Below are 17,083 nucleotides of genomic sequence, written 5' to 3'. Positions count from 1 at the left end.
CGTCAAGGCCATCAATCACGCAAACTGCGGGGCGTGTACTGCTGGCCAAAGCCGAGAGAAAATTCTTATTCAGATTAATGTTTCTGTTCGTAATTAAGTTGAAAGCACTCACACCCCTCGCCGCGCAAGGGGAACGTAGAGAGAGAGAGAGAGATGCGAAGATCGCTTTTTATGCGCCAGAATCATTCTCTTGTGTCGGGCTTCTCGGCCGGTATCGTGCATTCGGTCCGCGTTCTGGAGCGGCGTGGGTCGTGTATGGGGTTTGAACGCGGTCGTTAGCTGGTCGAGCAGCGGAACTGCATCGGCGAGAATTCGCGAGATTTCGCACACGACGGCCGGCATGTCAGAATAACGGCTGACAGCAACGGTTAAGCGTCGCGTTCCACGTGGACATATCAAATCATTAAGCAGAATAACGCTGCAGTTGTTGCCCGCGTATGTGAAAGTCGTCGCTGAAATGAATGAACGCTTTATGAATACTGGTGAATTGCCGCAGCCTTCCTATTTAAGTATTACAAGTTCTAAACGCGTAGCCCATCCAAACTCCATTTCTAGCTTCCTTTTTTTCTTATTTCCAACATGGGGCCGTGGAACTTGTGTGCAATCTGTCGGAAGGGCCGGCCCCTGCGCCGTTCCCATTAAGACCCTTGCCGCGCTGTAATGCCTCCACTATACACGCGCTTGATGCCATGCCTTAATCTGGTGTTCGTCAGGCTTCAAAACTGCTTGCGTAGTCCCACTTCTCAGGTGTCGTGCGCGTAGTGAAACATGAGCTTACATAACAATTCACGTGTTCCCGTGCCGTCCAAGGCTACTGGAAACGTTCTTATACCCGGACTTACATTATTTAGAAGTTGAGAAACAGCCGCAGAAAGAACATGAAAAGACGCAACGCGCCGATGTCGTATTTTTCACAGTCCTTTGTGCACTGTCTGTATGGTCTTCCAAAAAAAAGCACCAATTCGCCCACCTCTTCTCTGTTGTGCTGCTGTATTTGCAGAAAGGCATAATTTGCTGCTTCATCTTCGCGGGCAGGCGTGACTTGGTTCAGCGCCCCTAAGTCACGCTGCACACAGTTGTGGTGGGGTTTGCGGCGTCTACACCACGTCGTGCTAATTTATTCGCACGGACTGACTGATCTGTTCGACCCTTCGTCTTACGCATCCCGTAAAACGTACGGCAGAACGTGTTACAAACGATGCATGTAGTAACCTTTCCTGAAAGAAACATTTGCAGATTTTTTAATTTTTTTTACGATAAATGAAAGTCGGAACCCAACAAACGTGTGGCAAATAACCTATATGTAGTCACATCGCTGAAGAAAAAAAAAACGGATTTCGCGAAATTTATCATTTCGTAGCATTTTTTCGATATTAAGATGCATATTCGTGGACCCTAGTGCTTTGAAAACCCGGAAACAACGAAGTGAACTTTACTTATCGCCCGATGTTCTTAAATATGGAGAAAACAACGGTATGCTACTGATGAGCGCGATTTTTTAAGATTTTATTGAGGTTTCATTATTTATACACAACATACAGTACAAGCAAATATTATACAGGTGGAGGTCCCGAGGCCAAATACTTTAATGGCACCTCCAGTACAGCGCATGAGTAAAAACATAAGCAGCAGTTGCAACAATTATTGTAAGAAAATTTTAAATATAGCAAACATAGTGTTGGACTAGATTAAACAGTACTAGTAAAAATTATCTACTAAAAAGCTAGTAAGAGAGTATAATAGTTACTATTACATCCTACTAATTACAGAGGTAGAATTAACTATAACACCATTATACAAATAAATGGATAATAAGACATAGACCAAACGAACTTTTATTTGTGTACCATATTTAAGTATTAACAAAGTGTATATTTAGAGACAAAAAAGGAAAGAAAGAACATCACTAGACGGTGGCAAATGATAAAATATGGTCTTTCAGTTTTCCTTAAAATTCAAATGATTTACATGACCTAATATTAGGAGGTAGTGTGTTCCAGAAGGAAACGAATGAAACATGGATACTCTGCTTACCATAATTGGTACGGACCATTGAAAAAATGAAATTGTTTTTTAATGCAAATCGCGTAATATTAGTATTCGTTAGTCAAGATCGGGGTGTCATGAAGCTTAGAACGACAGAAAGCTGAGCTAGTTGGTAAGGATTCATTATGCAAAAAAGAGGTGAGGCGTGCAGACAGGACACAGGAGTAGAGAAGTGGACAACACGAACAGCTGATAGTCGGCGTTCGTGTTGTCCACTTCTCTACTCTTGTGTCCTGTCTGCACGCCTCACCTCTTTTTTGCATAATGAATCGGGGTGTCAGACTGTTGCGGTTAGCATGATATAGTTATCGGTATCAAAACGTACCAGGATCAAAGCTAATAGCTTCCTTTGCAGTAAGAATGCTATAGTTACGTTAGTAGCTGTTCGGAATTGAAATAGTTAGGACTAAGACTAATTATTCTATCAGCCTGGTTTTGTAAGGCTTGTAATGATTTAAGTTGGTAGCATACGGGTTGCCCTAGCATGCTGTGCATTAGTTCATATGCGAATGAATAAAGAGCATGGTGTTTTATGGCTAAATACATACCGAGCTTTTAAAAGTGTCTTTATTCCGTAGGTTGCCTTCTTCCTAATGTTGGCTATGTGTTGAAAAAATTTAAGGTTAGAATCAAAAGTTCTACAGCCAAATTACAGGTTACAAGAAGCACTATGGGCGATAAGATTATTGCCAAGGTTGAGCGGAGGAATGAATGTGTATGAGCGTTGGTAGGACGTGAATAAAACAAGTTTAGTTGTAGAGGAGTTTATATCGAGTCGGCTAATAATGCACCAATTTAACACGTTGTTTAAGTCAGTATTAAAATTTGAAACTATGTTTCTTACACAATTGTCTAAGTTAAAGATAGTTGTGTCAACTGCATAAAGAATGTAGTTAGAAGAAAGCAGGCAATTAAGTAGGTCATTAACATATAATAAATACAAGATTGTGCCAAGTATGGATCCCTGTGTTACGCCAATGTTTGCTGTCATTGATTTAGAAAAAACACAATTTATTCTTACTGTTTCTGTTCTACTAAGTCTTTTTGTATTAAAGCAAGACCTCTTATTCCGATAGATTCAAGGATAAAATGCAGTGGTTAATTTTATCGAAGGCTTTAGTTAGATCCACGAGCACAGCATACATGTGCTTATTGATTTCCATCTTTAATTGTTCAGTTAGAGCCATGAGAGCATGTTCGGTTGAATAGCTCTTGCGGAAGCCAAATTCGAATGGTGAAAGAAGGCTAAATTTAGATAGGTACTTAGGCACTTTTCTACCAGCCGTTCAGTAACTTTGCTGAAGAAGAGTAGAATGAACGTTTGTCTATAATTAGTAATCAAGGCACGGTCACTCTTTTAGAATACTGGAGTAATTCTACCTTGTTTTAGTCTTTGTCGGAAAGTTCCAGTTTTAAACAATAGGTTGATAATAATTGCGAGAGCCTCTGAGGTCAGATGTGCAATTACTTTGATGTGATTTGAATGCATATTATCAAGACCTGCCCTGGTTGCTTCTAAATTTTGTATAATGTTTTCTATTTCCTGTGGTGTGGTTGGAAACAATAACAATGAGTGATGTAGGCATTGCATTAAATGATTATTTTGCATGGATATATGCGAATCGCTACTAAAGAGAAGAAATCTGCAAAAGCATCGGCAACTTCTCGTGAAGTGGTGTACTTCCTGTCGTTATGAATTATTTTCTTTCATGATAATCATCATCATCAGCCTATGTTATCTCCACTGCAGGACGAAGGCCTGCGATCTCCAATTACCCCTGTCCTGCGACAACCGATTCCAACTTGCGCCTGCGAATTTCTTCATTTCATCACCAACCTAGCCTTCCGCCGTCCTCGACTTGGCACCCATTCCGTAAGCCTACTGGTCCACTGGTTATCTAACCGGCGCATTACATGAGCTGCCCAGCTCCAACTCTTTCTCTTAAAGTCAATTAGAATATCGGCTATTCCCGTTTGCTCTCTGATCCAAACCGCTCTCTTTCTGTCTCTTAACGTTATGCCTAGAAATCTTCGTTCCAACTCTCATTGCGCGATCCTTAACTTGTTCTCGAGCTTTTTTTGTCAGTCTCTAAGTTTCTGCCCCGTATGTTAGCACCGGTAGAAGGCACTGATTGTACACCTTTCTTTTTAATGATAAGGGTAAGCTTCCAGTCAGGCTTTGACAATGCCTGCCGTAAACGCTTCAACCCATTTTTATTCTGTAAATTTCCTTCTCATGATGGGGGTCCCCTTTGAGTAATTGACCTAGGTATACGTACTCCTTCACAGACTCTAGAGGCTGACTGGCGATCCTGAACTCTTGTTCCCTTGCCAGATCATTATTTTGTTTTCTGCATATTAATCTTCAACTCTACTCTTACTATCTATCTCCGTTAAGGTCCTCAATCATTTGTTGTAACTCGTCCCCAGTGTTGCTGAACAGGACAATATCATCTGCAAACCGACGGTTGCTGAGATATTCGCCGTTGATCCTCACTCCTAAGCCTTGCCAGTTTAATAGCTTGAATACTTCTTCCAAGCATTATTAGATTCGTCAGACGATCCCACCGCTGTTAACCAGATGTAGGAGTTGTCGGACGATCTCGCCGCTGGCACCATTCACAGGAGTTGAAGGTCATAGAGAGGAACTTGGGAGGAACTAGGTGAACAGGATTTATTTACATTATTTACACTTTAAACAAGACACACATCGACAGTCTAGCGTGACTCCCAAATGGAGCCAGCAAGACAAACATGCAGCACACAGCTTATGAGCACACAGCTCACGAGTACATTTGACGAGCACAGAGCACGACGACGAGCACGAACTAGCAGCCGACAACAGCTGCTTAAAACCACTCCGTTCGACGTCATCGTTCGACGTCACCGTTCGACGTCATCGTAGAAAGTCCTCGTGGTCGCCTTTGTGAGAAGAGGGTAGGGGTTTTACACACACACATGCCGCACAGGTTTCGGTGCTCTCTCCGAGGGCCGACGACCTTTGCAGCGCAGTCGTCGTGGTATCCATTGTCCTGCGTCCCCGTAGTCAGTTGGCCACGCCCGAGCCCAGCCCGCGCCTCTAAATTCCAGAGCGGACCTCGCACAGCGGCCTCCGCCGCTGCACATTGTCTGGTGTCTCGAAAAGCGCACGAGGAGGGTCCGCCAATTACCTCCCCTCGAGAACTCCCCTGAGCTGACCCCTCGCCGCGTGGCTGCCGGTTATCCGCAGTTCTGTGAAGTGCGCCACCACCCAGTTTGGATCGAAACACGTGCAGCGGGCTGAATTAACTTGCACTTTGCCACCCTAGCAGGCCATTCCTAACAGCAAGTAGATCTCTTGCCTATTAAAAAAATATTTACTACCTTCCATTTCTTACTTATGTCATTTCCGCACTGTAATATATTTTTCTCATAATAAAGTTTTTGTAGCTTTCTTTAGTTCGATAGAAACAAAGTTTGAAATACTTTTATGCCTACTAGCCAAATTGCATTAAATGGCCGTAGTTTAGCTTTTTTATACAGATGTCTTTTTTTTTGCGCATCAAGGCTACAAGCTTATTTGACAGCCAAGAATTCTATGGGGACCCAAGCCTTTCTTTTTTTTTTTTTGCATTTGACTTTGCGGGTATGGCGGTCAAAATACGATTTTAATGCAAATATCAGCAGAAAGCTGGAGAGTATCGGAGATGGAACAAATGCGTACGTTAAATCGGGACGTGGTGTTGACTCTTGCCGATGGAGTGAGCGTGGGAGACGTTCCACATCTACTACCTGTTTGTGGAGTGCAGAGTCTCGTATTAATTCCAGGCCGGCCCCCACTTTGTCTGCGCTGTAACAAGGTGGGGCACATTCGTCAAAACTGCAGAACCCCACGTTGTGAAACTTGCCGGCGCTTTGGCCACACAGCTGAAGAATGTGTCGTAACATACGCCGATAAGCTACGACACAGAACAAAGCCTCCGGATGAAAGCTTGCAAGAACACATAATGGACGTTACGGAGGTTCTTGACGCGACGGGAGACGTGCCCTCTTCTGCGGAGACCCGCTGTGCCAGTAAGGCCCCTCTGCCTGTTAAAGACAGTCACAATGGCATCGCAGAACTGCCCGTGAAAAAAGAAAGTAGCGAAGAGAAAGATGACCAACCGAAGGAACAACCCAAAGGAGCACCCGCTACCACGGAGCCAGCTTCTGCCCAGCAAGCGAATGAGGGAGCCGGAGGTGACTCATCTGATGCACCCAAGCATCTCGACACGTGCGCTGAGCCGGCAGAGGACAGACGAAGTAACGCGGATACTTCAGTTCCGAAGCGCCGTGCGACTAACAGATCGGAATCAAGCACAGACAGCGAGACGACCAGTACCACAAGAAGAGTACGTCGCCGCAAAACATCGAAACACTCAGGCAAGTGCCGACGATCACGGTCCAGAAGGCCAGGTGCGGTTTCGGAGGGAGCCTCACCGTTGCCCTCTAGGACTGATCACATAGATCATTAGGTCCAAATAGTTGGTAGTCACCATGGCCCTGTCCCAGCAACTTCTATTCGCAACCTTGAACGTACGAGGCCTTAGGTCTTTGCAGAAACAGGCGCAGCTTCGCCGGCTTTTGTCTAGGAGGCGCCTCGACTTCGTCGCCGTGCAGGAGACGAAGATTGAGAGTGACGACGAGACAGAAAGGGCTTTGCGACCTTTTCTGTCTGAGTATAATGTTTGCGTTTCACACGCTCTTGGCTTATCCGCGGGCTGTTTCCTGTTTCTGAAAAAGAGCCTACTTTATTCAGCATTTAGTTATCATGTCGACACTGAAGGTCGATATATATGTTGTGATTTTGTGTTGCAGGGTGTGCCATGGCGCATAGTCAACGTCTATGCATTTAATGACGCTGCAAAACGAACTCTTTTATTTGATACTGTGTCTAGTCTATTGGACTGTGATCGCTGCATTGTTTTAATGGGAGATTTCAATTGTGTATGTGATCCGAACGATCGAAGCAGCTTTAACCCTCAGCGGGACAGGAGTGGTGAAGTTTTGTCTAACATAATAGAAAATTCAGGGCTCGTTGATGTAGGAGTGTCGGGACAGGGAGCTCGCTCTTATACAAGAATTCAAGGTCATTCCTACGCCCGCCTAGATCGGATTTATGTTTCTTCATCACTCCTCTCACGAGGACTATCCTGCATTACTATCCTCGTTTCATTCTCTGATCATTGTATGGTTATCGCAAACATTGGTGAAAAATCTGTAACTAATTTCCGACCACAGTGGGCACTCTGGAAGCTTAACTCTGAGCTCCTAAATGATCAGGAATTTATTAATCGCGTGCGCATGGCTCTAACCAATTCCCTTTCTAGTGACTTGCCATTATTTGCTGCTTGGGAACTCTTTAAACAAGAGGTTCGTACAGTGGCTATAGAAATTGGATCGGTGAAATCATTCTATAGAAAGAATGAAGAAAAAACGCTTCTTAAGAGCCTATGTAGCCTTTATGAGATTGAATGCGAAATGCCAGGCACTTACATTGTCGACATAGAAAACATTAAATGTGAGTTACAAAAGTATGACGCACTACGTTACAGAGGTGCGCGAATTCGATCTCGAAACAGGCGTGCTCTGCAATCTGAGCAACCAACACGCCAAGCTTTACTTGACGAGCGACGTCACGGTATTTCCAAAGTAATTCTGGAAATATACTCCGAAGGTAGTCTTCTAACAAATACTAATGACATAATTTCTAAGTTCGAAACTTTCTACACTATGTTGTTTAGTGCACCTCCGGACGATCACGATGCAAAAATTTTAGAGAGTTTTGTATCTCTTGTCAAACCATTACAGGATGATGACTGTGCAGTCATCAGTGGTAGCCTTACGATTCAAGAAATTGAGCTAGCTATTGATCAGTTGCCTTTGTCGAAAACACCCGGCCCCGATGGACTATCAAGTGAATTTTACAAAGCTTTCAAATCAATTATCAGCCCCATATTATTGGATATTCTTATTACAAGTTTAGAGGTTGACGCCCTTCCGCAGTCTTTTTGCAAAACCCACACAGTTTTAATTCCCAAAAGTTCAGATAAAGAGAAACTGCTTTCCGTAGAAGGCTATCGACCAATCACATTGTCAAACGTGGATTACAAAATTTTTGCGAAAGTTCTATCCAATAGATTGCAATTTGCGATGTCAATTCTAATTGGTTCACATCAGACGTGTGGAATCAGGGGCCGATCAATTCAAACTAACATACATATCGCCCGTACCCTTCTTCAATACTGTTATGGTTCCACTGAGCAGCTTGCAATGCTCCAGGTAGACCTTGCTAAAGCTTTTGATCGTGTCAGTCACTCCTATTTATTTTCCCTTCTGGAGCATGTCAATGTTGGCTCCATTGTGCTTAAAGGCGTTAGGCTTTGCTACACCTGTTGTACTACTCGTTTAGTTATTAATGGCCAACTCTCCGAACCCATTTCTATTTGCTCATCAGTAAAACAAGGATGCCCGATGTCCCCACTACTATTCGCTCTTTACCTGGAACCGCTATGCTTAAGCGTAATTCAGTCGAGTCACATCCATGGCTTCAATATACTGGGTAATGAAGTTAAAGTCTTAGCTTATGCAGACGATCTAGCGTTCTTCTGCACGGATAAGTCCAGTGTTGAAAAAGTAGTATCGAAAATAGAAGAATTTGGCAGCGTATCAGGAGCGCGAATGAACTCCTCAAAAAGTTTAGGCTTATGGTTTGGCTCATGGTGCTATACACCAGAACAGTTTGCAGGCGTTAAGTGGACTGATGTCCCGCCAAAGTATCTTGGCGTGCCGCTAGACGCATTTAAATTAAGCGCACACTATTGGAAAGAACGGGTTTCGGTACTACAAAGTTACGCCCAGACATTCGTTCCACAACGACTTTCTATTTTTGGGAAAGCCGAAGCTTGCAATAAGTTCTTGGCAACAAAAATTTTCTATGTATTGCAAGTTATCCATTGTGCTAGGCTATACATCCAACGCTTTCACCGTATCTTTGCAACCTTCGTATGGTCTTCAACTTTTGAGCCCATGAGGCGAGACAATATTTTTAGGCCTGTTAGTGAAGGTGGGCTGGGCTTAGTACATCTTTATGTGCGGCAGATAGTGTCTCGTTTCTTCTTTTTTCGCGATACTTCCCATCCTGTAATTCGTTCATACATGCAAGTCACACTTGTTAATGCGTTACCTGATCTAGTTGTTTCTTCAAGTTTTTCTTCGCGCTTATGCTTGTGGGGGTTCATGCAAGAAGTTTACTTGGCGGTTCGTTTCCTGACAGTTCGGTTTTCCACTGAATACTTGTATTCTGTGTCGCGCAAAACGTTGTACAAAGACTTACTATCCATGCTATTTCCGCCTCCACTTTACCGATCAATATACATTAAATTGCCAGGCCACGATGTGCTAAAGCGAGTTCGCAAAATGTATTTATCCCCTTGCTGCAAAACATTCTTTTATAAAGTTCATAGTGAAACCATACCGGTTAAAACATGGCTACAAAAAAAGGGTATCTTTGTCTCTACTGTTAACTGTCGCCTTTGTGATGTACCAGAGACAATTGAACATTGTTTTATTAGCTGCACTGACGCCATTCTATTTTGGGATGTCCTCCAACGGACTTTAAAGAAAGACTTTGAAATTAACGCTCATACTGTGCGATACCTGCTGCCAACCTCTGATAATAGTGCACCTTTCGATATGTTTTTTGTCATGGGAATGCACAGTTTGTGGAAAACGCGAATGATGGACAGAAACGCCGAAAGGGTTGTACCTACAAGGGCAAATTTCATCCAAATGACACAACACCTAAAGCAGGTTTATGATGGACTCGGTGTACAACCGGACTGGTACCCTATTTTGGAGAGGTGCTTATCCTTGCTACCCTTCTAAAGTGACAAGAACGTTTCTACTCACAGTATGAACGCTGCCTTTTCTGTGTGTGACTTTTATTGTGCCCTCCATTCTCTGACTATGTAGAACTGATGAACGTCTGGTTGAATGCAACTATAATAAATACCATGAAAGAAAGAAAAAAAAATGCAAATATACAGAACGAGAAGGCCGTTTTTGGAACTTTTATATCTGCTACAGCAGACCAATCAGCTTGGCTCAGTGAATCAATGAAAGGTTCTTCGTCAAGTGTTAGCTTTGTGTAAGTGACTTTGACAGAGTTTTCAGTATCCTGAAAGCGTAAAAATATTGGACAGTGATCAGTCAAATTTTGCAATAGTACGCCCGCGCCTGGTGTTGACAGCAAACTTGAAAGCGCATGATCGATTAATGTACCATCTTCTTAGTTAGTGCACCGCGTAAGCACTTTTATCAAGCATTCGTAGCCGAAGCTATTGAAACAATTCGGATTTTGTAAGGCTTAAGCAGACGAGCTGTCTGCGAGGTGTATGTTAATATCGCCTATAATTATAACCGTTCTATTCTCGTTTGCGAGGCTACTCAGTGTAGCCTCGCAAAGTGTAGACCAGTGTAGCCTCGCCTCTCACCCCGCAAAACCCCCTCCGATGTTTTCCGGGGGGAGAGGCGCAGAGCCCCCCCCCCCCCCCCCCAGGCGATTCTGGAGCCCCTCCCCCCATGTCATTGCCAGATTTCTGTTACCCGCATCATTTGCGGTTTCTTTTGAGTTGCCTACCTCTTCACAGAAAATTTTATTGCGGTTACAAGCTCACTGCATCCTTGCTGGTTTGGACATGCACGACTGTTAGTTCATGTTTGCGCTTTATTTCTGCAAATCCTGACAATAGGAGGACAAGCGGCGGCTACATTATCCGCATTTTTTCACTTCACCGTTTTTTTGTTCTATTACCACTGTGAACGCCACGCACAGATACAACGTATTCTAATACATACACAGGACGAAGCTTATAATATTTTTTGAAGAAAAAAAGATAGCCAATTAACAATTATTTCTAATGGTATGGATAACCTGCGCCTAGAGAATGAATATATTGCTGTGTGCTCACCTCGCTCCAAATTGCTTTGCGTTATTTTTAACCCTGAAAAAAAAATTACTTGCTGACTTTATTGACCCTTTCGGCAGTGTTTTTTACCAATGGCGTGTGAAATGCAAGTGAATTATATGTCTCATTAGTGTTTCTGTTTCCAGTAGACAATGCTGACAACTTACGAAAAAAATAAGTCCTTCTTTTTTTTTTTTTTTATTGAAGTGAATATTAGGAGAGGTTGGCGCCTTTATGGTGGCACCGGCTACTCCTTGTCACTTGGCAAACGAAACAAATTTGCGTAAAAAGGGAGAATAGCGACACGAAATATGGCACTCAGTGGAACACAGGATGAATAAAAAATATAGAGTCCAACAGTACATCAGTCGCAAAGTTCTGTGCATTAGTTCAGTGCACGTACGCATATATAAAGTCAGATATTTTGTACAGCCGCTAATAATTTACATTTATTAGGAATGGAAACATCGCTACTTGCATGCAGACGACATTTTATTTATTTATTTATTTATTTATTTATTTATTTATTTATTTATTTATTTATTTATTCAATCATTCATCCATCCATTCATTCATTCATTCATTCATTCATTCATTCATTCAAGTTATCCCTAAAGGCCCTCTGGTTGTGGGTATTATTAAGGTTGAGGGTCTATTACAAATAAGTGCAGGTGTATACAAGATTCATAAAAAACAGTAATACAATAAAAAATACAGTAAAAAAAGAAAACAAAAAGCACAATAATACAATACAGCATAGTTACAAAAAAGGATATAAATATTACATATATATTTACACGTTACATGAACAACACACACGCGTAATACTCCAGTTGTCAAAGGAGAACGAATGAAGAACATAGCCAAACTACAAAGTTCGGTAACGATTGAACTGCCGGACAAAAGTATAAAGTAAATTGAATAAAACTGCAAAATACAATGAAACAAATAGAAAAAAATCTATTGAATTAATAAACACACTGTGAGAAGAATAAAGCGGTGGATATTAACAAGGGATGGTCGCATGTACGTTGTCACGAATGAGGTCTTGAAGTTTGCTGACGCTGGTTTCTGTCGCGATGAGTGATGGCAACTGGTTCCGATCCTTTGATGTGCGTGGTTTGAAAGATATAGCGTAGTGTTTTGAGCGGCACATTATCTCTTCTACTTTGTTAGGATGGCCCCGGCGAGAAAAGATAACTGCTGGTTGCTGGAAAAAGTCGTCATGGCGGAATGTGTGATGATAAAGTTTATGGAAAAGTTATAAGCGAGCAAGTTTGCGGCGATGCGAAAGCTCTTGCAATTGAGCGCGTTTTTTAAAGCAGTGATACTAGCGAAAGGTGAGTATCCCGAGTAGATGAAGCGAACAGCACGGTTTTGAAGGGCTTCGATGTCGTTAATAATGCAGCGTTTATAAGGGTCCCCGATTGCAGATGCATTTTCAAATTTAAGTCGCATTATGGAGGTGGATAGGCGCTTGTCTAATGTTACGTTTAAGACGGCCGAGAAAACGATTGGTACTATTACTAGCATTAGTACTAGTTGCTAGTATTAGTAACGATTAGTATCCGAATTGAGGCCAAGCCGGATTTACTCGAAATCATAATCAATAGCAGTCATGCGGCGCTTATAATCAGACTCACAGTAAAAAAGAAAGAAAAAAGAGGCTGCAGTTATGCCGTGTTAGTGATGCCGAAGTATGAGACACAAAGGAATATTCTTCCGTGCAAAGGCCGCGCTCCCAACACGGCAGCCAACATCGAAAAAATAAAAGAAAAGAAACAGAAGCAATCGCGTTCGCTGCGAGGAAAATATTTCTTGTTTGTATGTTTGTGTATTAAAAACTTCACAAGGCGTTACATGACTTTTTTCATTGATGTGAATTTGTGCGACTTAATACGCGCAAAAGACATACAGGGTGATCAATTTTAACTTTTACCGAATTTTTAAAAATACCCTGTTTCATATAGCATAATTCTAGTCCTTGAGCTAAATTATTCAGAAAGGCGGACATTACTTGCATGAGAAATTAAAAGAATATTCAATTATTTACGGATATTCACTAATTACCTTCTTAATTAATTGCTTTACGACTCATATTGGAATTTACGAATTGTAGCCGTTGAGCTTGCAGGACGTAGTCACTTGGATTTCCAGGATGGCACCAGTTTCGAGGTATTATTTTCGAAATCTTGCGTTCCAGTTACATTTGTGCTTCAATGTACAAAAGAGCGTTTTCCTGAAAAAGTAAGTGGGACAGTGCATTCTTACGGCGAGTTTGATGGCACATACCTCCAAATTAGCGTCATTCTGGTACATTTCCAAGTCGATACCCCTTGCAAGCTCGTCAGCTACAATTTGTGAATTGCAATATGTTCCCAAACTAATTATTTCGGAAGTTAAGTGCTGAATTTTCGTTAATTAGTTGAAAAGGTGTTTCGAATTCTCGTGCAAGTAATGTCCGCCTCTCTTAATAATCCAGTTCAAGGACTTTAATTATGCTATCTATAACAGGCTATTTTTAAAAATACCGGAAAACTTAGAATTGATCACCTTGTATATGTCCCTAACGTGTTTAACTGAATCCACTTGTCGCATGGCTCATCCTAGAGATGCCAGTATATATATATATATATATATATATATATATATATATATATATATATATATATATATATATATATATATATATATATATATATATATATATATATATATATATATATATATAGAAGTCAACACACCCAAACCCAAAAAGGTCACGTTCTCGTGACGCCTGCGGCAGGAGGGACGTTCCACGTCCGCCGCCAAGGTCTGAGGGGTGGCGCTGGCTAACACTCCCAGGATTATACCAGGAAACATAAATACCCGAGAAAGTGGACGGGGAAACAGCGCCGCGGTAGCTCTATTGGTATAGCACCGCACGCGAAATGCGAAGGTTGTGGGTTCGGTCCCCACCTGCGGCAAGTTGTTTTTTCATCCACTTTCATTTTCAATAAATATTCGTTTCTTTATTTCATATGTTTAGCACAATTTCCCCTATGTTGTCCTTGCTGGCAGTCTTTGTTGCCTTCTTATGATATGACTAATAAAAAATCAAGCCCATCGGTTGATCTCCTTCCTTCTCGTTATATATATATATATATATATATATATATATATATATATATATATATATATATATATATATATATATATATATATATATATATATATACCCTAGATTCCTCCGGGAAAATGAAAACTTTCCGCCTGAAGCATGAAGCACGACGCTGAAATCATTCACAGAAGATAAAGGCGAGCGATGTAGACAACCTATTATTAGATTTTTGTTGTCCGCATTAAGAAGGTCACTTCTAAGTTGAACCCATACCATATCATGGTTACCTACGTTGAGAAGAAGCTCGTGCCTTCTTTTGTGCGTAAGAGTACGTGAAATATAGATTGTGGCACCTCCGTGACAGCTGTATTGACGATTTGAGTATTCTGCTTCATAGGAAAGCAACACAGGCTCTTGTTGCGGTAACTTGACCAAGTTTCCGAGATCCGAATAATTGAGCATGTGAAGTCAAGTGTCGCAATCAGATTTGAAAAGCGATCATAGTGTCTGCGTATGCTTCGTGCATTAAAATGAATTATATGTTTGTGATCATTAGACATATAATTATTCAGCTCGTTAGTTGTAAATCATGACGACATTGTGAATTTGCCTGGTGATGCTATTTGTCAAAGGCGAAGTCACCTAAGTGATCACCGAAAGATTTGCCTCGGTGACGATCCGAAAATCGTGACTGGCAGCTGTTTTCCGAGCCGTAATTTGGCAGTTGTCAGTCCATAAGAATTGCCATTTCTTAGATTTATTTACAGCTAAGGTCTTAGAAAAGAGGGTTTCATTTTCGGGTGTTATGTGGTCATTTACGTACAGTGGCGTTTCTTTATTTGCTGATATGCCGATGTCGCCTAGAGTTAGTCGTGGTTTCTTTGCTTGTGTCACGAAGTCTGCCTTCTTCGTTCGTGAGATAAAACGGCCAATGATGTTTTGTTGTTGTCAGTTTTGGTAGGCACACGTTGAACAACGTCAAAATCCTCTGGCGTTACTGAACAACCAATTTGGTTGCCAATGATTTGCATCAACACCAAGAAGTCTTTTCCATGCGTACAAGGAACACCGTTCACCTCGACGTTGTTCTGCCTCAAGTGCTGTTCTAGATCTTTCACTTCTTCTTTTTTTTGCGTGTGAGCGTGTTGTTGCTAGCTTTCAGAGCGTTATTTTCCGCTACTAGAGCAGCCTTCTCACCCCTATTTTCTCTTCCAGATTGTTGAGGAATTCAACACGTACTGGTCACCAAATTATCCATTTCTTTTTTCATTTCAACAGCGTCTAATCCTGAAGTGATAATTTTTAGTAAGAATTTTCTGTAGATCTCATCAAGAAACTAGGGATTCAAATTTTCAAGCTTGAATTCAAGTTAGGCATTACGCTCTGGACAGCAAACCAATGTTTCGGCGGCACAAAATATATATATATATATATATATATATATATATATATATACGGTAATTCAGTAAAACTAAATTCAATGGGTAGTTACGCAGATCAATATTCTTCCCAGATTTCCGGCAGCAGCTGCGGTGATACAGGCAGTATTACTAAGAGATAATAATCAGCTTATGACAAACCTGCAGTCGCAAAGTGGCTCGATCCCGCTCGCTGTGCCCGAGCGAGCCCCCGGTGTCGGCGTGGCCGTCTTCGCGCTGCTCGCGTGTGCGCAGGCGCGCGGCAGTGTCCCCCTTGGGCCAGGTGTGCTGACTCGTAGCTGGATGCGTTCTCCAGGAAAAGGTCAACGCGCGTGGTAACCGATTGCAGGGAACCGGGACCGCAGGAAAATACGGGGGTGGCCGATGCTGCAGCCTGCAGGTGCAAAGCAGCTTGATCATTGCGTGTCGTTGCACTCGCAACCGCTGCCAGAATCATTTAATTCTATACTGATTTGTTAAGGAGGTCTCTCGCTCCCATTGAGGAACACCAGAGGAGCTCAACGTTTTTGCGGTGCACAATAAGCGCGATTATTCCGTAGGCAGAAAAAAGTCAACTTCAATTGCTTTTTTTTTCTCTTGGGCATGCAGAACGGTTTTTATTTATTTATTTATTTATTTATTTATTTATTTATTTATTTATTTATTTATTTACTCTCATACCCACAGTGCCATTTAGGCATGTCAGTGTCGGGGGGGGGGGGGAGGGGGGGGAAGGTTGCACAAAGCAATGTGAACAACCTATGCCATTTTTGTAGTAAACGTCGGTACAGCATGAAACGGAATCAATATCATTAAGGAACAGAAGTGTTCATCAAGATGTCAGTGCACATTACAAGCATAAAATAAACCGATCTCCTAGGGCTTTGGTCGACGAAAATAACACAATCGAACTATTGAATAAAGGGGAATGGCAAAAAGAAAACGTCAGCTGCAGTAGTAGACAGAGGATAATCTCAAAGAGCAGCTGCCAAAGCTTCGTTATCAAGTTATTCGCGTTAGTGTGGAAAATGTTTGCGCTGTCCGCGCGCGTGCACACGTTCACCGCCTTCCTCTCTCTCTCTTCTTACTACCGCCCTTTCCCCAGTGCAGGGTAGCCAACCGGATGTTTTTCTGGTCGGCATCCTTGCCTTCTCACTTTACTGTTTTCCTCTTTACCAGTCGGTGCGCTCGGAAGTCTGGACGGCATGGCGTTTGTCCTTTTGCCTGGTCGCTCTGGTGTCATCTACGAAAAAGTTATATCCATTAGCCTATCCTCCATGATATCGTGTTTTCTTGTCATTTAAGGCCCCCCTACCCCCATTACTCCTTGCTGACCATTCTACATGTGTCAGCTGCATGCGCCCAACAGTTACCGTGGTCAGCAGTAACTTAACCCTTCGTTTCTCTTCATTTATTTATTTTAATAAACAACCAGTTACTATTACAACTACTACTACTACTTCCACTACTACTACTACTACTACTACTACTACTACTACTACTACTACTACTACTACTACTACTACTACTAC

At 42.1% G+C, this 17,083-nt stretch overlaps 1 long non-coding RNA gene across 2 annotated transcripts in view; it reads right to left on the bottom strand.

Moving 5' to 3' along the window:
• The window catches only part of LOC140216684 (uncharacterized), a 167,666-nt gene that overhangs the window by 85,557 nt on the left and 65,026 nt on the right, over nt 1-17,083 (bottom strand). For both annotated transcript variants that reach the window (XR_011893264.1, XR_011893263.1), the window contains exon 2: nt 15,714-15,945. This is a non-coding gene — a long non-coding RNA (uncharacterized lncRNA). The remainder of the gene's footprint in view (nt 1-15,713; nt 15,946-17,083) is intronic.

The sequence above is a fragment of the Dermacentor andersoni genome, chromosome 3 (genome assembly GCF_023375885.2).
Source record: "Dermacentor andersoni chromosome 3, qqDerAnde1_hic_scaffold, whole genome shotgun sequence".
NCBI lineage: Eukaryota > Metazoa > Arthropoda > Arachnida > Ixodida > Ixodidae > Dermacentor > Dermacentor andersoni.
This window is presented reverse-complemented; position numbering and strand designations above follow the sequence as displayed.